General features: G+C 38.8%; 1 protein-coding gene across 2 annotated transcripts in view; it reads left to right on the top strand.

Annotated features, from left to right (window-relative positions):
* nrg3a (neuregulin 3a) overlaps positions 1-23312 on the top strand; it is a 342937-nt gene that overhangs the window by 2874 nt on the left and 316751 nt on the right. The gene's annotated exons all lie outside the window — the stretch shown is intronic.

Here is a 23312-nt window from a genome sequence, read left to right as displayed (position 1 = left end):
CTATTGATTTGTGCTACGGGGAATTTTCTTGCAGCAATCAATGAAGCACACACCCGCACGCAGAGACACACGCACACACACACACACACACACACACACACACACACACACACACACACACACACACACACACACACACACACACACACACACGTCTTCCTCCATGACAAATTTCTCAGCTCCCAAAATGGTGTCACATTGTGTGCTGAACCTTCATCTGCTTGTTATGTCCCTGTTTCTGATCTGGGCTTTGGACTACGCTCACAGCTTCACAGTCACAGGAGTTGCTTTATTTTTAACAGTGTGATCTCATGCACTGCATGTATCAAGTCTCTCGCATCTGTGCAGAGGGGTACAAAGCCTCACAAAGAAAAAACTCAAACCTAGCATGTGTTTCGTGATTTTTAGCTGATGTGGGTTCCTATATTTCATATGCTGTTTATTCCTTCCTGCAGTTTAACACTGTAGTTAACTTTCAGTTGACATAATATCAGTTAATGAGTTAATGCCAACGCCATGATCAATTACTTGTGAACTAATAGATGAGAGTGCATGTCATATATCGTTTATCATAGTATACATCATCAAGTATTTTGGAATGTATGATGCACACAATGCCCCCTATTATATTATGATAATTACATGTTGACAGTCATTTTTTAAGTATCTGATAAACAAAATCACTCCATTCCACCTTGTGTCTTGACTGCAAAGGTGCAGCTGCTTCTTTTGTATCCATGATAATGAAAATGTCCCCAGATTACATGAGAGACCGGGGAATGTTCCCTCTGATAATTAGAAACATAGAGGAAAAATTGTGTATCATTTCATTACCAGGAAGAAAAATGGGAGCCATTCATCATCATCAGTTCATTTATTAATTAACCATTAAAAAGGAATGCCATTTCTCCACCAAGTGAAAACCATTAAGCTTCGGTGATAGATATCCCAGGGAAAATGTCATTCCTTCACCAGCTCGCCCAAGAAAGTTCTGCCGTTGCACAATTGCCAACTTGTTCGATAATCCTAAACACCCTCCACCCTCCCACCTCTTCTATTCTACCACCCACATGCTGCTTTGATTTGAAAAGGCCATCATTTTTACATTAACTATCCATTATGTGTAAATGCGTTATATAATATGACTGAATTGGCTGTGTTGGCTTGTGCTCAGAGACTGGAGAATTAAAGTATAGCGGGCCATCTGTGTGTTCTTATCAGTGCTCTCCCTTCCTTTGTAGGTCACAAAATTAAGAGTGACACAGATTTGTATCTCACACTGGGCTGTGGTCCTGTAACTGATCTGTTAAGTGAGCAAAATAGTATGTTGCCGTGCACACACTCTCAATGTAAACTTAAAATCCCAGATGTAAAAGTAGAGCATACCTAAAATATTGGCTAATTTTTTGTTATTTTATTTTCATGACTAAAAGCATTTTTTTAATAAAAAATTATTTACTAGGTTTCAAATATTATTGTTAATGTAAACACAGAAATCTATATAAATAATTTCTTTTCTTAAAAAATGCTCGCCAAGCACAAAGCTCCTAGGAAAATAAAAAATAGGCAGTTATAAGCCTTTTTAGAGGGGGTCTAAAGTAATTCTCAAGTAATTCTCAAGTAATACTTAAGTATTTCAGCTATTCGTGGGCGGTTGGGTCCTTAACCACCGCGAATACCGGGGGTTAACTGTACTTTCATCCGCAGAACTCCTGATGCTTTTTAGCTTTAAGGGATATTTGGTGACATTCTAGCTTGTCAGTCAAAAATTCAGGGTCTGGCAACTACAGGAAGATATTATAGTTAGCAAGTGTCACTTTGCAAGAGTGACTGACATATCTAAATCTGTCGCAAAATCTTAAGTTATCCCTATGCTTTAAGCTGTAGAAAAAAAGAGACCTAGGATAAAAGATATCATTAAAAGGAGCCGAGTGACCTCTGTGATACAGGGCAAAATGTCACTAATCCCAGTGGGATAAAATGAACTGAAAACTGAGATGAGACTATGTAGTCATGAGTAAATCCATGAAAATGTTGATTCAGTGGTGAGAATAGACCAGGACTTTGTGTTTTTGTGTATGTGTGTGAGAGACATGCTACAAACACAAATGAGAGAGAGCGATAATGATACATTCAGTAGATTCTGATTTTTGATTGTTCTTTACGAAATCATTTTCAGTGTTAAGCTTCAGAAGATGTCGTAGTGCAGTCTGAGGTCTTTGCCTCCATGCTGAGCCACTCAGTGGGATTAGGTAACAGTCAAACACTGGCCCTGAAACCTAAATCCAGATTAACAGCCCATCACCATGACCATGGAAGCAACAGAATTACATCAGCCCACCTATCAGTCACATGCATTCTACACAGACTTACAAGCAGCAGCCTAACTCCTGCAGGATTGTTTTGATATATGATCTGTGGCGGGATGTTTTTCATTAAATGATGCTGAGGTGACATGTTTAAGGCAGCGTTTTGTCTTAGCCATGTTTTAGGATCCCTCAGGGGTACTGTGAAGCAGTCTGGGGAAGTAGTTTATGCTTATGTTAACAACACAGATATGACAATTACACAGAGTGAAGTTGTGTTTATAGCTTCATTCTGTGGCAACAGTATGATGTAGGGAAGTTGTATCTGTTTGTAGTGTTTATGACAAACATATATATTTTAAATATGCACATTTTACAGAAAATAAATCGACTTATTTCTTTGTGCAGATTCTATTATTTCATCTGGCCAGAGCTTTTTATGAGGACCTGTTTATGGTTAGCATATAAAATAAAAGGATAGTTTCTGGGCTGAGCTCTGGTTAAGAGAGATGCTTTTCGTCCCCTGTGTGATAAAGTGAAACATAGTTGTTTTTTCGTCCAAGTTGTCTGATAAGGCTCTTGAGGTTTAATAAGATACACATTCCATGGTGGTGTTGGCATTCCTAATCCCAGTCTATCTTTAACCTCTCAATCATTACTATCATTCAAGACAGAAGAGTTAGTGCTATTATTGTTTGGATTTCAAAGTCGTTGTTTCCTAAAAGAAACAAAATATAAATTAACTCATTCACTGCCAGCCATTGGCAGTGAATGAGTTAAACCCATTGACTCATTCACTGCAATTGACGGCTATAGACGTCAATGGCAGTGAATGAGTTAAATGATCAATTTTGAAAGTATTCCATTCATATATTTCTTTCTAAATGTATCTGTTCAGTCACTCATTTCATCTCCCATTTAATCTGATGACGAGATCTCAACAGTAAATTAATCAGAAAATTTACTTCAGCTTTCATCACCTCTGGCCAACGCCAGCAGCATCACTGTACATGTTTGCATTACACTAATCATCTCAGAGGGAGAGCTTTTCAGTTTTAAACCAGATTTTCCTTTTTAAACCAGATTGTACAGTTCGCGATCTTTACATTTGGATTAGCTGTCTGGAAGCTGCTTAGGAACAAGTTCCCAATGGGGTTTTTCTATGTACTCTATGTGTGCACTGTATTCATTGATGCCTGTGCCACAGCAGCCTATGACTAAATACAGCTATATATATTTAATGCATTTGAACTAGCTGCGACCACTTGTGTGAATAATAACGCAAATAAGCACCATTCTAGAAGTCTGATTGCCTCCTTTGCAAAGAAATGACTTTTCTGCACAAAATTACAGCTTATGGTTGATGAAATGTGCTATCCAATATTCTCTTGTGCCCTGTAAGAAATGTGTTATATTTTCTCAAGAATTCTGCCAAACGGTTGAGGTTGTTACTTTACTGGGTTATCTGAGGTCTAAGCAAAAGAGAGAGAGAGGGGAAAAAAAGATCCCATACTATTTGTAATCAGTGGGCGGGCAACTGCACTGAGCCCCAGACTCCCATGGGCCCAGAAAGTCTCAGCCATCTGTTGTTAAGTTGATAAGCTGCAAATTTAGTTTTGGAATTTGTCACCTAATATTGAATTTAATCCATCGATGATGCCATAGCTTATATATTTTATGGCAATCCATAGCATTAATATTAATGTATCTTCCATGTAACGTGACATACCCCTATCTTACTGACTGCTTTGATACACACAAATGTAGCTATATATGTGTGTGTGTGTGTGTGTGTTTTCCTTGTGATCCACCTTGAGTGGGATGGATATAACCAAACACTGATCAAAGCACCTTGAAGTTTTTTGCTGATGCAGGCTGCGATGCTTGACCACTAACCGATCACCTGAAAACCTGTCATCTCATCTATTCAGAGTTTTAATTTGCTCGAGATGCTGTGCAAACAAAGCTTAACATGCCTTTGATTCATTGTGATGAAATGTCTTGCAGGGAGAAGAGTGATGAAATTTTAATGATGCGAAAGAGAAACATGTTCAATATGTAGTGGAAAGTGTAAATAATTGAAAATGGCCCTTTCACGAATCATCCCATACTGAGTAATTCCCCACTTCAGTGAATGCAGGTGTTTAGGGTTCTTTCACTTTTTGCAATGGGCGAAATTGCTTTCGGTGGTGAGGAAAATAAGACTTAAAGGTTTAAGAATTTTTCAGAAATGTTTGCCAAGGTTGAAAGTCTCCATCTGCCTCACTTCCTTTTTCCTGTTCGCCATCCCTTACGAGTACATCTATCAGCAGGGTCCAGATGATGATAAAGTGCTACCGCTAACTTCTGAGGAGCTTTTAATAATTCATTCAGGTTTAAGCTGCCTTGATTAGATGAGGCTTACACTATTTTATTGGAGCCCATGGTGTTGAAGGTAACAGCAGATGAGATGTAGGAGAAGTAAATTCCTTTTCTGGTCGGGTTCTCCAGAGGAAGCTGCCACCTGCTAGCTAAGTGCTCCAGTGTTTCCACTTTCTAAGGTGTTTTCTAATGTGTGGTCATTCAGAGTGCTCGTGGAAAACAGAATCATCAATATCACAAACTGGAATCGCTTTAAAAAAATTAGCATTAGCAATAGCATTTTTATTATATATATTAGGTTGGACAGAACACAAGGACTGTATTGATTTTTCTGGGTTGTTAAATATGAGAGTTTTCCATGGAGGTAAATAATCTACAGCCCCCCCTTTTCCCCCAAGCTGCACCTTTGCCTCTCCCTCTTATTAAATCTGTCAGCTGGCCTACAGCAGCAAACCATTTAAAAAAAGTAAGCAAATAAATATTAGACTGTTATGAGTTCAACTATAGCCAAGAGCTCTTTTTTTTGCATGTTTTGCTGTACTTATTTTCGGGGAGTTTAGACTGGGACACACAGCTCAGGGGGAGGGGAACTTAAATACCTAGTTGACCTGCAGAATCAGTGGACATAATAAAACAAAAGTAATAATTGTATGAAACCAAGACGTAACTTGGCTGTAAAAATGTAAACAATGACCAATCGAAAGCAAGCAGCTTTAAGTACCAGACGGCAAATCAAACATGGAAAAAAGGCAGCAAATGAAGATGTAACCTAGCAGGGTATCCTGACACCGTACAGCCTATCAATGGCCTATTTTGTAGTTTTAAACAGTGTGGTCTGAATCCAGACTTAAACAGAATGTCTGGTTTTGGGCAGGCACTGTTCTACCACTCTATCAATTTTCTATCAATTTTCATTTAACTCTCCATTTGTCGGAGGATCAGATAATCAGAAAGTTACGTTTGACTTCTGGTTGCCAGGATTCGTGTAGATTCACATTTGACATCTTAACAAGTAAATGTTTCAGCTGTTGGCCCCAAACTCCAAACATGCTATTAACTATTAACTGTTCAAAATAGCAGATCCTGCAACACTGAAAACATGTGAAACTGGTAAATGCTTTGTAAGGACAAGAGAAACATGAATGTTCATATATAAATGCAGAATTTCCAGAACTAATTTACACTGTTTCAGTCTCATTTAGCTCCCATATTCATGTGTTCAGTATCATTTGGTGTTCAAGCAGCCTGTCAAAAACCAGGAAGGACTATACCACGAAGGAAAATTGTCCATATGTAGACATTAACTTCAAAAAATATATATTTTTTCCTATTCCAGTGTAAAATATTCAACACTGGTCTGAAAAAAAAAACCCAGAAACAAAACTCGTTCACCTTACATTCTGCTCATTATGCTGCTGGCACCTGGTGGTGCCATTAGCAAAGATAAAATGCTGAGATAGAAATTATTTCACCTTGACATACAAAGGGCTAGCAGAGGGCCCAGCAGTTCAGCCCAGAACCAGTTCTAGTCCGACATGATTTCTTTCATTGACTAAGCCGCTGATTGAATTTTCTTTACACTGCTATCTCTCTCTGTCCCCCTCTCTCTCCTCGTGTCACTCACTGCATGTCTCTCAAGGTCAGCTTGACTGAATCATTTTGCTGCCACTCCTGCAGCTGATGTTGACTTTACTCAGTGGAGTTGCATTATGAGTGGTTATATGCAAGGTAAAACTCAAAGTTAGCATTTCCAGTAAAGATGGAACGCAGGTATTGCAAAGTAAAATACATGAAAAGAGAGCATCCCTTGTTCAAAGAGCGAGAGAGAATAAAAAACTTGACACAAAAAGTAAGAAAAATTGTGTTTGGTTGATTATTTTTTATGCTGTAACATTACTTCTTGGCAGTAAATCTTATACTGTTGGAAAGCCTTTTTATTAGCCTTTAGATGATGCTACATTTGCAAGGAAAATGCATTTGTAGGTTGAGCAGCAGAGTTGAGTATGTGGGCTGGGCCCATGAAAAACTTACAGCTTATTCAGCAAAGAAGCAATTGTCTTGCTTCCGTGCTGTTTAATTGAAATGTAGACATGTATTATCTATTCTGACATACAATAATGTGTAATACAAACTAGACAAAGATAATCTTGTTTTTTATCAATCATCAACATTTCATTGCATATTGTGAAGAAATGTAATATTGCATCAAATTAAACTTCAATTAAACTGTTTAACAATAAACATTCTAAAAAAGTAACCAAGGTGGTTCAAATGAGATTTTACAAATACATGATCTTATGAACTATAATGTTAAATCTAATTCCTTTTTACATTTAGCACTGCTGCTGCATACGTTATCTTTCATTTAAGGTCTAAATAAAGATGCCCTCATTGTAATCTAATAAGCCAATTTTCCTGACAATCATTTTACACATTAGCATTACCTAAGTGGTTCCAGCTTGTTGTTTAGTTATTGGTAATGATATATTTTCTAAATCTAGGTGTCTCCATTATATGAGCAACCTTAGCCTAAGCAGCCTATGCAGGTTATTGATCCCATCGTGATTGTATCCTAGTCTTTTGCCACTCAGCAGTTTAGCAGGCAGCCCTGTGAGCAAACGGGCCTGCGTATGGGTGTGGGTCTGATTATCCTGTGCTCACTGCATTTTGCTGTGGTTATTTTTAGCTTCAAAGATTGTTGCCAGCTTCTCTCTGTGAGGCTGCGTGGACTGGCTTTTCTGGTGGAGGCCTTGGAACTGACAGCACTGGAGGAAATAGAACAAAGAACCACGGAGGCAGACAGTTGAAACAGTGACTTTAGTGTCAGTAGAAAATGTTTTTATTTGGGAAGCATAACAGCTAGGGAGGATTTAGCATGTTCAGCTCAGTGAAAAATGATTTCTGTCTTGTGTTTGTTTATTTTGGGGATTCTGCCATTGTACCGTATCTTATTATGCAAAGTAACTGCAATTGTCTTCAATAAGACTCTAAAGATGTAGGAGGCTATTTTCCAGGAAATCAGAGCTGTTAAGCAGGCATTAGTCATTATGTTACCATGCTGAAGGCAACAGGAAGCTATCCAGAAGGTCACTTTCACCTTTGTGAAAAACACACTTCAGTCACACACACACACACACACACACACACACACACACACACACACACACACACACACACACACACAAACTCATTTTCACTACCAGTTTGTCACACATTCATTCTTGGTCAGGACTATGGGTGGGACACAGTAATGTGGTATATGCTTCATTGTTTCTTCCTTCAAACAATCATCAAAGCACTGCCATCAATTATGATTAAGTGTTTATTTATTGCAAGTGCTCTAAATACATTCTACCCACAGTTTGACTTACTGCATTTATGACTTTATGAGTGCCCTCTGTTTTCTTTAATATTGTATTTTTTCTTCTTCAATTTCATGGATATTGTGCTTTAATATATTGTAGATATGGATCGTATATAGCGATACAGAATTGCTGTATCATGGCACTATTGGTATTTTTGGCAACATAAATTGTAACCATATCGTAACCATATCATATTGTAAGCCAGTCATCAGAGCCCTGTGTCAGCACATTTTAACACACTGTCGACCATTTTAAATCCACTTTTGATATTCAGATTGTCTAACTATGTGTAAGTATAAAACTAGAATAGGGAGGCTGCAGTGACCACACAAATCACAGGAAATTGAATCCCACATAGGTCCATCATTTCTATACTTTTGTGTTTCATTGTTTTGAGATATTTTTTTCAGTCACATTTTGGTTTAGCTATAGACAACCAGCTATTTGGTTAGGTCTGAGGGGGGAAAGAAATCATGGTTCCTTTCAGCAAGCAGCCAATTTCAGCAGCCTTGTTTATTTACTCTCTTCTGCATATCTATAACAGGTCTTGAGGGTCTGCTATTTAAGTTTGCTCAGTATATAAAAATATGCAAGAGGTATCCTGTGTGATGTTGAGGTTGTATGGGACAAGTTCAGAGCGGAGCTGCCATCATATGAGAGACAGTGGTCCTCTCAGCTCTTCGAGCAGATGGTCACATCATTTCTGTTTTGTAGCCTGACAAAGAGCATGTGTTTGTGTGTATGTCTAAACAGGAGATTCAGTATTCTACCACTGTGGCTGTCTCTTTTAGTCTATAATGCTGTCAAACAGTTTGTGTTGTACCTCATATATATCTATTTGTGTGTTTGTGCATATATGCAAAAATCTTCTTCGTACTTCTATGCCTAGTGTCTCCTGTTCTCGTGTCTCCTGTTTTTCTGTCTGTCCTCGGGACACTTATGAGGTCAGACCAACTTTCTGTGACAAGCCAGGTGAACTGGTGGGTTGTCTGTATGATTTCGAAGACACAGGCCTATTTATGACAGATGGACTCCCTTGCTTTCTCTCCTTCGGCTGTCTGACTCAGAATTTGGGAACAGATAAGAAAAAAACAAACAAACTATATATTGTACAATAAGGCTGATGTGACTGAGCATGGTTTAAAAGCCAAAGGCAAGAAAGCAATGAATGGCAACAGAAAAATATGTGGAAAATTTATTTATTAAATTAATAAATAATAATCATAATAATTTGATCCAAGGTATCCACTGAGGATGCGCAAACAGAATTACAAAGGAAACCTTTCCATATTGATAAGATGAGGGGGAAAGGAAAAGAGCCTTGGTCCATTGCAACCGTGCACTCTCCCTTCATTCCCCCTCTATTTTCTCCTCTCTGCCCACTCAGTTCATTTACATTTACATTACACCCAGCTGGACTTGATTTGGTGGCCAGTTATAGATGCCGAGATTCTGATGTTGTTTATCGTAATGGGCTCTGGGGGCTAGCAGTGTCAGCTGTTTGCAAGGTGGTAAGTGCAGTCAGTTTGCTAGTTACAAACTAAGTAGCTTGCTGCAGTGTTAGCAACCTAAGAGTTTAATGTCTGCTACTTGTCACAGTAACTAGCTAGTTGGGATATCTAACAAAGTCTGTTTGCAGTTAAACCCTTTTGGACCTGTTTTCTTGGCCTGAGCTTTGACACATCTTATAGAAATCATTATATCTGTAATAAAATACGATAATTGCAGTGATTAATAAAAGCACCTATTATCTAATAACAGCCATAAGTGTTAGACTTAGAGCATAATAAATCATTTGAAACCGTACAGAGTTGTTGTGTGAAAGCCAGAGATGGCTAATTCAGGCTGATATCATTGATGCAACTGTGACACAACTGTGACCTCATCTACCCCACTGAAACTAATGCTGTCAGAACAGGGCATTTTGTGTAATACCAGATGGTCATTCATGCTGGAAAAAAACTCAGCTGAATCACTGCTCAGAGACCAGACAATTCCCCAGCCGCCAAAATGTAACACATTGCTGCTCTATAGCAGAGTTTACACTTGCTGCACATTATTATTATTATTATTATTATTATTATTTATTTTATTTTTTATGGGAATTCAAGTTCATAAATATAGTTGTTGTTAATTTGACATCTTTAGTAGTATTTTTGGATTTTTAAGATCATCACTGCCAGTTTTTTTGTTTGCAAACAAATACACAGCTGATGCTGAATATGTTTCCACAGAGTAGTGCTGCTTCTACAGTGCTGAGGTATTACTCACACATTTACCCATTATTGAACAGTCAGTTTTTAAAGTGGTTAGATATTGCTGCCCAGGTAAAATAAGCAAAGTCCTCACAGCTGATATATATGTAGTCTCTCTCTCTCTCTCTCCCTCTCTCTCTCTCTCTCTCTCTCTCTCTCACACACACACACACTCACACACACACACACACACACGCACATCATGCACAGGCTGTTGCTAAAGTAGGTAAGGTAAAGTAGGCTTAATACGTCAGCTAAATGAAGATGAAGCACTGAGGGAGATGTGGTTTGAAAGAGTGCAAGAATGTGTTAACAAAAGGAAACATTAGGAGCAGGCTGAGATGTAGACCAAAATAGTCCATCAATCCATACATTTTGGAGGGGGCTGATGCATATAGCAGCACGCAGTCTCTGCGAGCCAAAGTAGACCCCAGGCAGCTTTCCAGGCTATCACAAAGCTAATGCATACACACGCAAAACATCTCATTCACACTTAAATTGACACTGGAGGCAATTTGGGCTCCCAAATGAAGTTCAGGAAACTTGCAAAACCCATACTGATGAGGCAAAAACATAAGATCTTCTTGTCTCACATAAACGCTGCTCAGAGCAGTTAGACATGCTAAGACTGAGGAAGCAGGATAAACAGTTTTGTGCAAACTATGAAAACTAAGAGAATGGTTGATTAATCAGTAAGTCCTCTTAATGTTGATTAAACTAATGATTTTGACAAATTTTTTGTGTCACAACTACAAAAATGATCTGGCATGGTTAGAGTTCAGCAATAACTTTATGAACTATCTATGATAGCAAATATTCTCCGATCAGCTAATTATTCATCTTCATGCTTTTTGTCAACACCAGTTTCATTCTGGCAGGCTGTGGTGCCCCAATACTGACAACAGTTATTCAACTGAAGTAAACTGTGCACTGAGCAATCATCCAGTTTGATTATAATGCCCACTGATGTTGCTGAGATACATGCCATCACAGTATTATCTTGGTAAAGGCAAACTGAAACAGACAAATAGAAATTACACCACATCCTGGCTGCCCTACCTTCACAGTTTCCTGTGTCTTTATGGGACATGCATTTATGGAGCAGTGGGCATGTGTGATACAACACAGCACAAACAGTTTGTGCCATGAATACTCTCTTTTCCTACATACCGGTATAAAAAATTATGTTATGATAGTGAACTATGAATAAAACGGCTTTAGTGATGACATTTTTCAGTGATTAGCTGGACAGTGGACTTTCAGTCATCGCTCTTTACGTTTTGAATCTTTTGCTGTATAAAAATTGCTTAAATTGTTTCTATTACACAATAAGTCAAACGTGGCCTGTGGTTTAGATGTGCTTGATTCCTGCAGAGATGAACACATCAGAGTCATGAGCTGTCAACACTCCATCCGCCACATGTCAGCGGTGACTGATGTCCAGCGGCAGCACTCTCTGTTTCGCAAATCACAAACACACACTTTCTGCAGCACATGCAAACCAGTTGTGGACACACACATCTACACACCACCTCCCACATGAAGACAGCTAGGGCATCGCACTCGTGGCCATGTGCCCTGAGAGGAGCACAGAGAAAGATGGACAGGCAGCAGGGACACGGAGTCAACTTCTCACTTCAGATAATGAACCACATGTGAAGCATCAGCTCAGCTCCAATTAGATGAGATGATAATTATCTCAGCACAATTCACTCATCCTAATCAGGCTGTGAACTACTTGTTGGGTTAGAGAGGATGTTAAGTAAAGCAAAAGGAGCAGAATTCTTATTTGGAGCTGCTGTGGAGCCTTTTGTCATCTTTTTCTTTGTACAGAAATTGTTTATTTGCCATGACTGATCGAAAATCGTTGATCTTTTCTTGGTTATCATGCTGGACAACACCTGTGTCATTACTATTCTGCGCTGTTATACAAATTCTAATTTAAATTCCTGATTTGCTATTGTGTTGCCAGTTGAGGACACTCAGAAGTGATTTAGCTTTTCAGTGCATGTAAGTTTCTCTGTTGAAAATGTTCAACACCTGCAACGTCTTGGAAAAACATTCTGGTTGTTCGTAGCGTTTACATTCGTGAGTCAGAAAAAAAAGACAATATTATGTATGGACCTATTAACCCAAGTACTTAAAATTACATCGATGCCTTTTGCATTGTTTTCTTTAATTATTATAACTCACTTAGTACTCATAACTCAATAGTACTTTGAAATATGTAAGAGAAGTCAATATACCCTCATATGGAGATGCAAATAAAGGTGTGTGACTATAAAATCTGCAACATTTTAACCGTACAAATTCCCACCTGTACTAAGTACTTTAACATAAGTTAAAGTTGTTTTCCTTCTGTTTTGGTAAGAGTCAATACAAAGGCAAAATCCAGTTACAGAACACATGGAAACACAAGAACATCTTTAAAAAAATATATATATATATTATATGATAATTAATAATCCACTTATCAATAATAAAATCTATGTTATTGATCTGTTATTTATTTTGTGCGTTTTTCCTGTTTATTGTTTTCTGTTTGTCCTCAGTTACCCTTCTCTCTCAGTCTCTTAAACGTGTAAAAGAGGGACGGTCAACTAAACCATGAATGACCTACATCGATGACAGTTTGGCCTTGTTTCTGTCTCAGTCCCGTTAGCGTTGCCTTTGACATTTGGTAGCTGACCTCAGTAGAGCACCACTCTGCTCCCCTGTAGTAGATTTATGATCTGTTTGAACATAAATAGAGAAAACGTGTACATATACCTTTTTTAAATTCAGCACGGACACTACAACATGAATAATAAATATATCACCTTCTTACAGTGTGACACAATAGACTTTCTTTTTTACAGAAACTCCATACTGAGAATATTCTCTGTGGCTATGCTTGAGCAGAAGTATATGATGACTATGGCAAACTGGTTGAAAGTATCTGACAAGAAGGGACTACAAACTACCAAAACACAAAGAGGAAAGAAGCCAAACCCCTGTACTGGTAAACCAATGACACACCAGTCCACCGTGTGTATGTCATGCTTTGCCTCTCCAAAGCACGAAATGGACAAGCATGCAGAAGTTGCAGCAAGCTGCCCCAGCTGAACATAAACACGGGACAGGGTTTAAAGCGGTTTTACTAGCACATTTAAATGTAAATACACATTAGCCACCTAGCTTAATCATTTCAAGCATAAAGGGAGAATGCACTTCATACCTTCTTTGGTCACTAGCGACTTCTTGGCTTTAAGTATATTATCTCCCCCCCTGTTGGTACGGCAACATCTGCTTCACCTTTCCAAAGTGTGGCATCCACACAGTGGTCCAACATGGCTATTTCACGCTTCGCCATGATATTGGGTTGGTTAAACAGGATGATGTCATATCCGGGTAATTTAAGGGTTAACCCTGGGTCTACTGTGCTATTAGGCTTGGATATAATGATGGTGAGAATGAGATGAGATAGATCTTTAGAATGAGATCATTCATCAACAGGAATAAATGAAAACAAAAAGCCAGTGGTGTCTAATGTGTTTGCTTTGCCCTGTTGAGCATCACTAATAGAGATTCTTTTTTTTTTCCTTCCCTACCCTAACCCGACAAGGGTGCCAACAATTAATTTTGTTCTATAGTCCTTAATATATAATCATGTTTGTCTATTTATTCCTTAATATTACACCGTTAAACACCATTAGATGTGCTGAGAAACTATCCTTTGAATATTAATGGAAAAATTTATTATAATCCATCATCTCCTCCCATGTCTTAATGATAGAGTTGTGATACTGGGGGGGTGTTTTAATGAAGCAGATAGCTAGCTTTTTTCTGGCTTTTAAAGCCAGGCTTTTCAAGTGTTACTGACCAAAATGTTTAAAGGACACACACATTGTTACAGTCATTTAATATTACTGTTCTTTTCCTTTCACACACACATACACTCACAACACCTGTTTCTCTGCCGCCGCTGTGTTGCTTTGTTCTTGTATTATACTTTTAAAAGCTCCATGTCAGCTGCTTTGTTGCTACACTTATCCATGTTTGCGATTCATCAGACTCTTCCAACATCACCCTTTTCATGGGAATGTGCAGGGAAAAGCCTGGGTTACCTTAGCTGGTAGATAACCACCCTTGCGTGACTGCTTATCCTGATTGTTGATGTTAGGATACGTGAAAAAAACAAACAGACAAAAAAAATCATCCTGGGTATGCTGAACTTGCTCATAGCAAGGTTGAGTGGAAGAGAGAGCTGGCTTGCTCATAGGGCTAGCTTCTACAGCCTGGGAGACAAGAACGCTCCATTAGCTCACAATCATCAAAAGCCAGCCAATTCTAACCAATCTTTGTCCAATGTCAGTATGAACTGCCTCTAAGATATTGAGAGGTTTATCACATAACTGTCCCAGTCACTTAAAACTAAAGGATTGTGGCATGTTGTACGATTTTCTTATAGACTAGTTTTTTAAATTCTTTTATTCTCTTCCTTTTTCTCCCTAAAATACAGAAGAATTGCTGCAATGTTCTCCTTGGCAGTATGTATGTTTGTTTTTTGTTTTATTTTCTATTCTATCATTTTAATGCACTTTTCAATTTGCACATAAACAAGCCTTAGTGTAGATTCTTTAAATGCTTTAAACTTGTGAAATATCTCAAAAAAGCTTGTGTTTCATAAAAATTGTTTTTCTGAAATGTATTTATTATCAAAACTTGTTTATAACACATTCCACTTTCACTCATTTCTTTTTCTATATGGCTTACAAAGCGGCCATTTACTGGAGAGCAAAGTGTGCACAAATCCACATTAGGTGAGCAGCAGTGAGCTGTCATGATATGTCAGAATTAGTGGAGCTTGCCAAATTATGTAATCTTTCACTTCAGTTTATTTTCCCAAAGGCAGTTGATGCTCTGAAACACTGATGCACTGATTTATGTTTGGATTGGTGAAACTTTATGAGGTAAAATTTCATATTTGGTTAAACCGTTCTGTTACAGTGAAACAAGAGCTGTTGATTTTCCAGCTGATCACGATGCTACACTAACCTGTGATCAAGAGCTCTGCATGGCTACTGAAATAATGAAATCCATGGATACAAGCTTCCTCCAAATGGTGGGTGGCTTCAGCTGTAGAGATGGGATGAGGAGTGTGGGAGGGGCTCTGAGTAGTAAAAGTCTACTCCTCCACATTAAAAGAAGCCGGTTGAGGTGGTTCAGGCATCTGACCAGGATGCCTCCTGGGCTCCTCATAGGTGAGGTGTTCTGGGCATAAGCCACCAGTAGGAGGCCCCAGGGCAGACCCAGGACATACTTAAGAGATTAGACCTCTCAGCGCGCTTGGGACTCCCTTGATTTCCTTTAGAAGAACTGAATGATGTGGCCGGAGAGAGAGAGAGGTCTGGGTCTGATCATGTATCTGACATGATTGTTGTCCCAGTCACATAGACCTGGATAAGGACACTGGACGCGTAGATGACATTTGCATAGAAACCTAAGAACTATTTTTCACTGGGTCTCATAATAATCAGATTTGAATTCTATATGCGTGGCTTTGCCTGTGTTTACTTGTGAGCCCTTATTAAATCTCATCCAGTATGTTAACGATAATCTGAACATCATGGTCTAACAAACATCTAAACTTCCTATCACATCTCTTTCAAAAGCACCACACTGACTGCACAGAGAGACTATTAACTTCCTGAGCAGGGCTTCAATGGGATTAATGTGATTTCACTACTGACCTTGTTCTGTCTGCCTCTCTCTCTCTCTCTCTCTCTCTCTTGCACTTCTATTTCTCGCTCTTAGTACTCAGTTTCATCATGTGAAGTTACAAAATGTTACAGATGTTTGCTTTCAGTCACGAACGAATCTTCACTACCCCGTCAGCGACCTTAATCTGCCTTACCTACATACTACATTTTTTTCTCTTATATATTTAGGCCTAGTTCTTGTTTCTTATTTAAAATAACAAGCAAGCAGTCCACACATGTTGACTTGAGAATATGGCTCCTTTATAACACAGTGTAACACTTCAGAGAGGTCAGTGCCCTTTTTTTTTCTTTTTTTCTTGCAATTTTTAACAAAAGTCTATTGGACGCTGCAGTTACTCCTTTGTGAAATTCATGGCCAAATTCCACAGATTCCAAATTCCATCGCGTTTCATGGAATTTGGCTTCGTAGTTGTGTGCTATCTTGTGAATTTTTAAAGAAAAAACAAACTCACATTCAAGCATCATTGATCAAATACTTCCTTATTGGGTTACTGAAGACAAAATAATGTGTTTTGCGTGTGCCTGAGTCCACCAGATATTTATTTTCTATTACAGAATATTTGGATGTTGTGTAAATGTAGATGAAAACATTACAAAAACTCAGACATCTTTATGTAACATAACATCACGCTGGTCATTTTTGTTTATTGTGCTGCAGGGATATCAGTAAACTTAGTTTGCTTACCATTTAGCACCAACTTTTACTGTAGCATTGACATAGACAGTCGATGTCTACCTGCACTCAGCAGAAACTGATGAAGTCATTTGGATGAGTGACGAAACGTTTCTCCCACTGAAAACGTTACGTCCAGATGAACTGAATCAACTTTTTGGGACAGTCGATGTAGAGTCCACCGTGCCCTCACTAACACTAACTTCAATACAAACAATTATCTCTTTTTTAGAGTCCGTGCCTAATTGACCACTTGTTAAATATATTCCAAGATAATGTCTATGTTTCTATACTAATTTTAGTACTCTACATCAGACAACAATGGGAACATATTTTGGCTGGCATAGCATACTGGAACATCTGCACCGAGTATGGCCTGGAGGGCCAGAGGTCAAAAAGAACACGCCCACTATGGTTGTTGAGCATGACCAAGCTAAGGTCCTGTGGGACTTCCAGATACAGACAGACAAACTGGTGATGGCTAACCAACCAGACATAGTAGTGATGGATGAGCAGAGGAAGACAGCCATAGTGATAGATGTAGTGATACCAAATAACAGCAAGATAAGGAAGAAGAAACATAAGAAGCTGCAGAAGTACCAAGGGCTGAGAGAGGAGCTTGTGAAGAGGGTGGAGAGTGAAGGCAAAAGTGGCCCCAGTAGTAATTAGAGCATTCAGGCCAGTGATCCACAAACTGGGCGAGTAGCTCCAGCAGATCCCAGGCAAACATCAGAGATCGCTGTTCAGGAAAGTGCAGCCCTAGGAACAGCAAAGATACTGTTCAGAATCCTCAAGCTCCCAGGCCTCTGGTAGAGGACCTGAGCTTAAATATATATACATATTCCATATATAAATACTTACATACATTTGCAACATTTGAAACATTTTTGATATGTAAGATCAGGCTTAAAGTATTTGCAAACTATTGCATTTTTCTTTCCTTTGACACTTTAAGTAGTGTTAGCTTTTTTAGGGATGGGGATGGAAATTCTGTTTGCTTGCTCCAACCTGTAGATAATGCATTAAGGGCACACATGTTATCCTCATGCAATAGCTACACATGCAGCTAAAATAATTCTAGTAATTGCTGTCAGTTGTATAAATTCTATTAAAATGTCAAATGCACAGTGTAATTTCTTATCCTTTTTACTTCCTCGGATGGGTATTTAGCTTTTCATCATAGCTACACATGCAATTTGAAACAGCAGGCTTATTGGCACAAATGCAACACTCAGAGTCACATAAATCTGATGGTTCCTGTTTGCAGTAATGGTTTTAATTGCCTTCCATCCTAATGCAAACAGGCAAATTGAATGCAGATGTACTGCTGTTATAAAAACGTGGAGATAGATTCACATGTAATGATGCATTATCTTAATACTTTGTACAACCATTTATGATAAAATGCAAGACTAAATTACGAATATAGAAAATGATAGAATGATAGAATGAAAGACCATATAATCATATAAAGTGTGGTTCTACTTTAATACTAAAAAGAAATGTTTGGAAGATGAAACAACAACTAGCACACAAAACCTATGTGACTGTATAACTGAACCACAACAGAAATGTAAAGAATTAGTCCTGAGCCTTTCAATGGTGACCTAACATCAACCTGGAGATGAAGGACATTTTCTTGTGATGCTTCAATTAGAGATTTTGCATTAGCTGAGAACTATCAGCTCTTTCATATCTGCTTAACTATAGCGTGTGTGGCTAACTACCAACATCAATAACATCAATCAAGCTATACTATACAATTGGTGACTGAGATATGTTTCAGTTGAGAGGAAAAAAAAAACCTTGGTCTCCAGGGAATGAATACTGATCACTGAACACATATACATCCATATGAATGTCATTAAAATAGCAGTGCAAAAGAAAGGACAAGCTTTGTTTTTTTAGTTAAGACTTTCCTTCTTCTCTCCTTTGCTATTAGTAAAAAGGGCAAATGCCATCCTGCTGTTTGGGACTTACTCTCACACTCATTAGAGTACCAAATACCCTCCAGCAACCAACATCCAAACACACATTAACCTTTACGTATTTTTTTCTCTCTCTCACACGCTCATTCTCTCTCTTTCTTGCTAAAGCTTTAATTTGCTAGACCCGCATCCCCCCACCCTCCTCCTCCTCCCCGCATTCCACTACATCCTACTTGGCACCAGAGTGAATCACTCTGAAGATTTGGAGCAACAGCTGTGTTGATGTATGACTTGCATGCTATGTCTGGGCCAGTTGTGGCAGTTATTGCTCCCTTTGTGACAATGCAGCAAAAGAAATGTGGCAAATTTAAAGCCCTGTGGTCCTGCATTAATAAACAATGAGGTCACTTTGATTTATGGAGGTTTCTGTATGAAAGTTTAATGAGAAAGATAAGAAGACAGGTGTCCTTCTGTGTGGAGCATCCTATTAGGAGGATCCAACTTAGCTAACATTTGCTCTCTGTCTCTCATTGAGTTTTGGGGTACAGCTTGCAGGGCATTTGGAAGTGTCTTATCTAAGGCAGCTAATGTTTGTCTTTGATTCCTGAAGGATGCGTTGGCAACTATTGGTTGTGTATTTTTTGCTCTTGCAATTTAATTGGGCCAAAAACAAAACTTTCTCTCCATCATTTTTGCCAAATAGCAGTAAATGTCATGATTCCGAAGCGTGAATATTGCAAAATAGCCATTGCTGTAGAGGTTCTTACTTCAGTGTACCACTTGTGGAAAAGAGCGGCCCTCCGTGAGAGTGCTCTTTCTTTAAGCCCTAGACGGATTACAACAATGAGTGCTGGTAAAGTCATGGTTGTGACAGGCAGGCAGAAAGGTTTATTGAAGCTGAGTCTTTTATAAAGGTGCGAGATGAATTAAATATATACTTGGCTTCATGTCTTCCTTACTCAGTTTTTTATACAAAAATCCCTCAGTGTCTTACGTATGCTTGTTGTCCCAGAGCCAGCTGCTAATTTTGAAACTGAAATTATAAATCTTGATATAGGCTCTGATTGAGCAGGGCCAATTAACAACCTCGACAAATCCCTTCAAGTTATGTCAGAAGCAATTTAGCAAAGGACTCGCACTGTCTAAAACACTACAGTATGTACAACCTGTTTACAAGACGAAATTGTCAACTTGCCTGGAGGAATTAGGATGTAATTACAAAAACAGGCATGCTAGCTGGCTTTAAATTTGGGAGTGAAGGGTGCTCGTGGAGTACTTTTTAAGTGATTTTCCCTCAGCGTATCTTGTTAATGCTCCGCTGTGTGTTCTTGTCACCGCTAACAGTTCTGTTTGTTCAGGTGTTGTCACTTCTGCAGGTTTTGCCATATATTTGAACTAGTATCATTCTCAGGCTTTTCAGCGTATTTCATCTCAATCAATCAATCAATCAAACAATCTATCAAGGCTTTATTCGCCACGTGCAGGTTGCCCCGCAGTGAAATAGGACCCCCCCGACCTTACACACACAACACAGACATCACATGGAGATACAGTTCGGAGATCGGTAGCGTTACAGAAAAAAACCACTGAAATACACACTACAATGGGAAGGTACAAGAGGAACTGACTATCCCCGCTGTCATATACCCAGGACAGGTCATCATCTATCACAGGGCTAATGCATACAGACAGGCAGCCATTCACTGTCACACCTACAGCCAGTTTAGAAGCACAAACCTGACCCCCTGCATGTCTTTGCACTGTGGGAGGAAGCCTGAGTACCTGGGGAGAACTCACACAGACACATGAAGAACATGCAGACTCCACAAAGAATGGATTTAAACCAGTACCTTCTTCCTAATCAGGGCACCATTATCCCACTCAAAAAGACCCACAAATATCTCAAAATTCAATATTCATATAGCACCAACAGCAGTGACCTCAAGGTACTTTATACTGTACTGTCAAGACCGAGACCCAGGGGAAAAAAAGTATTTTGATTTTGATTTTTTTCAGATAAATCAAGTGTTGGGATGGTAAAAAACACATTACAAAAACAAAATTATTTTTAACTAATTTTATTTAAATTTTACAACATGTGCACTACAGTGCACAAGGGGAGTTCACTGATCACGAATGTGAAACTAACAAAATTCAAGAGCTATTTAAGAAAATTAAATGCTCCACTGTAAGCAGGATATTAAAACTTATTTATATAACAATATCATAAAAATGTAGATCATGGGTCAACTTAGAAGTCACTGACACTTCATTAGCTGTAAGCCATTGGTTCAGGAACAAGTGATTGCACTGGGCTTTCTATTTCACAAAAGTCAATTCATTTATGATATCTGAGGAAGTAATGTGATTTTTTTATTTGGAGACACAAAGCAACATTTGGCACTTCCCACATCTCACATATGTTTTACTGTTGCACCCAACCATTCTACAAATGAAATGCCTTGGCCTGTTAACCATTTCAGGCAAGTGGAGTGAACCATATTTTGTTACAGTCTCATCTGGTTGGGGCTTCCTTTTCTTGATTTTTGGAGAGAACTCTTCATTTTTGGTATTATTCAGGTCTTGATCACATGTTTGCCCCTGGTTTCTCAGCCAAGAGGAGCTTGAACTCCAGATACTGTGAGTTCTTTTGGTACATTGAGATCATTGACAACTTTCAGCAAAGACGTGATCTTGTAGAAACAATCAGGTGTCATGGATTCAGCTATAATTACGACTCTTGTTTTTTTTTTTACTTTAGTGGAAAATGTTTCTGCATTTTACCCATATTTTATTTTTAACTCAAAATCAAAAATTCCAGATTCTCCTACATGTTGGTTTTGGACCAGATAGGACGACAGATTTCAGGTGGCCCTGTGTCTTTCTCTATTACATCTGCCACTGCATCTTGATAATCTTCGTCCTCCTGGGTTCTCACCCTCTCCTATCTGGCTCACATGACTCTCATCTTCTGAAAAATCTATGTTTGAATCACCCTCAATTATTCTGTTAAGAATTCTCTCTGCCTTTGTCAAAGAGTTGTCTACTAGGAAAAAGTTAAATAAATATAAGTACAAAGTCCCGACGTGCACTAGACTACACATTAATAAACTAGTCATTTCCTCTGTGAAACTAAATAAGCTTAATTCTTAAAAACCCCTCAAATTATTTACTAGATTTTTATTTTTGAAAATTAATCAAAATCTGATTTTAAAAAAACATTTTAAATGTAAATATCATCCTTACCTTTCTTTCTTCCATAAAATATGCTTGTGGGCATGCCAGCCATTTTGAAAAGGTGGGAAAAAGACAATTGGCAAGGCCACACCCCCACACATGTGATATCATTTTAAAGGTACTGTTGTCCTCTCTAAGAAACATCAGGGCCCTGTTTCAGGAAGCCGGTTTGGAAAACTCAGAGTGAAAAACGACACTCACGGTTGAGTAACCCCGAACTGTCCAACTCGGAATATTCGGTTTCAGAAAGGCTGATAACAAGTAGTTCAGTCAACGCGGAGTTGCTTTAACCCCAAGTGAAGCGCGCGGACGAGGATACATAAAGCCCTGATAAGTGGAGCACAGATTAAGCGAGTCACCATGGAGACGGAGGGAAAGAAGGCGCGGTCAATGTATTTTACAGCGCTTGAGGCCGAAATCCTGATGGCAGCATATGCCGATAACATGCAAATTTTGCGGAAAAAAGTAACACAGCCACAGCTGCAAAAGCATGCATGGCAAAACATAGCCGACAGAGTCAATGCGTGAGTGTTAATTTAAACATTGATCGAGGGATTTCCACCCATTTAACACGTTATTTTATCATATGTTATTTTATTTGTTATTTTATACATTTTATTTTGTGACGTGATGTGAGCGCAGGTGCAACCCAACAGGCCCCAAACGTTCCTGGCAGCAAGTAAAAATGAAATATAAAAATATAGTCCAAACAGGTAAGGTGTAATTGTATTATGAGCCATAGTGCTTGGTCTGTTTGTCCGATGTAAATCAATTGCAGTTAGAGGCTACATTAATTTTCTGTCTGTAAGCACTTATTGAAATTATCTGAGCACATTACAAGTACATATTTGCTTACTCTGTATGCTCAAATGTGGCCTGTTATAGCCAACAGAAAAAAAGCGGAGGCCCGAAAAACAGGTGGGGGTCCTCCACCACCACCACTCACAGAGGCTGAGCAGTTGGCCCTCAGCCAAAACAGTGGGCGCCCTGTGGCCGAAGGCATCTCTGCGGGGACATCCTCTGAGTCAATAACCCCGCAAGACACAAGTGCCTACATAAGGGGTAAATTCAAAATAATACATGATGTGCATACATCCTTTCTTCACAGTCACCTTTGCAGTGCGACTCATTCATTTGATAAACTCTTTACCATAATGGATTATTTTGTAGTGAAGTTATTTTCCGACTGATTTTGCCTTCCCTCAGTCTTGGTTGTCTTTGAGAGCATAATGACAATGAAGTGTAAGGTGATTGGTATGTTTGTTAATTGCCATTTGGTCCCTTGTAAGTTATAAGTGACCTGTATAAACCTCATATTCTATCAGTTGATGGTGGTGGTGTACTGCATCTGGCGCAGCCTCCTGTTGAGCCAGACCAACATGCAGTTGTGAGTAATACTCCACAGATTATATGAGTTTACAGTAG

Source organism: Copadichromis virginalis, linkage group LG13 (genome assembly GCF_057382275.1).
Source record: "Copadichromis virginalis isolate Kocher_CV1m ecotype Utaka linkage group LG13, C_Virginalis_male_GT1.1, whole genome shotgun sequence".
Taxonomy (NCBI): domain Eukaryota; kingdom Metazoa; phylum Chordata; class Actinopteri; order Cichliformes; family Cichlidae; genus Copadichromis; species Copadichromis virginalis.
This window is presented reverse-complemented; position numbering and strand designations above follow the sequence as displayed.